The sequence below is a fragment of the Cynocephalus volans genome, chromosome 8 (assembly GCF_027409185.1).
Source record: "Cynocephalus volans isolate mCynVol1 chromosome 8, mCynVol1.pri, whole genome shotgun sequence".
Lineage (NCBI taxonomy): Eukaryota > Metazoa > Chordata > Mammalia > Dermoptera > Cynocephalidae > Cynocephalus > Cynocephalus volans.
In genome coordinates, this window is record NC_084467.1 from 114920135 (window position 1) to 114920940 (window position 806).

The 806-nt window shown below is 47.0% G+C and overlaps 1 pseudogene; it reads left to right on the top strand.

Moving 5' to 3' along the window:
• Positions 1-247: 247 nt before the first annotated feature.
• LOC134384296 (large ribosomal subunit protein eL29-like) lies at positions 248-806 on the top strand (annotated as a pseudogene).

Below are 806 nucleotides of genomic sequence, written 5' to 3' on the forward strand. Positions count from 1 at the left end.
TTAATAATGGGCACACATATAATTTTTTTCTACTTTTTTTCGCTGTATACTCTTTGATTGATTCTTCATAATGATTTTGTAATTTTTTTTTTTAGAGAGAGAGCACAAAGACAATTTAGTTTTTCTCTTTCAGTTTTCCTCTAGCATGGTTGATCAAAATTTGTTGTTTTATTATCTTTTTACTTTAAAATTGCTATTGGTGGTTCAGGTCCCAGATACTTCAGCAGCCGTGGGTTACTGTGCAGAAATGGCTAAGTCCAAGAACCACACCACCCATCCCAGAAATGGTGCAGAAATATCATTAAGAAACCTTGATCGCAAAGATATGAGTCTCTTAAGGGGTAGACCCCAAGTTCCTGAGGAACATGTGCTTTGCCAAGAAGCACAAGAAGGGCCGGAAGAAAATGGTGGACAACAACGCCAAGGTCATGAGTGCACATGCTGAGGCTGTCAAGGCCCTTGTAAAGCCCTGGGAGGTCAAGCCCAAGATCCCAAAAGGCGCCAGCTGCGAGCTTGATCGACATGCCTACATTGCCCACCCCAAGCTTGGGAAGTGTGCTCATGCTCACATTGCCCACGGTCTCAGGCTCTGCCGGCCAAAGGCCAAGGCCAAGGCTCAAACCAAGGTCCAGGACGCAGATTCAGCTGCAGCTCCATCTCAAGCTTCAGTTGAAGCTCCAGCTTAGGCTCCAAAAGGTGCCCAGGCCCCCAAAGGTGCCTAGGCCCCCACAAAGTCTCCAGAGTACAGGCCTCTGTCTGCCAATGTGAGCACAGGAGGACTGTGTGACCCCTGGGCTGTTGTCTAA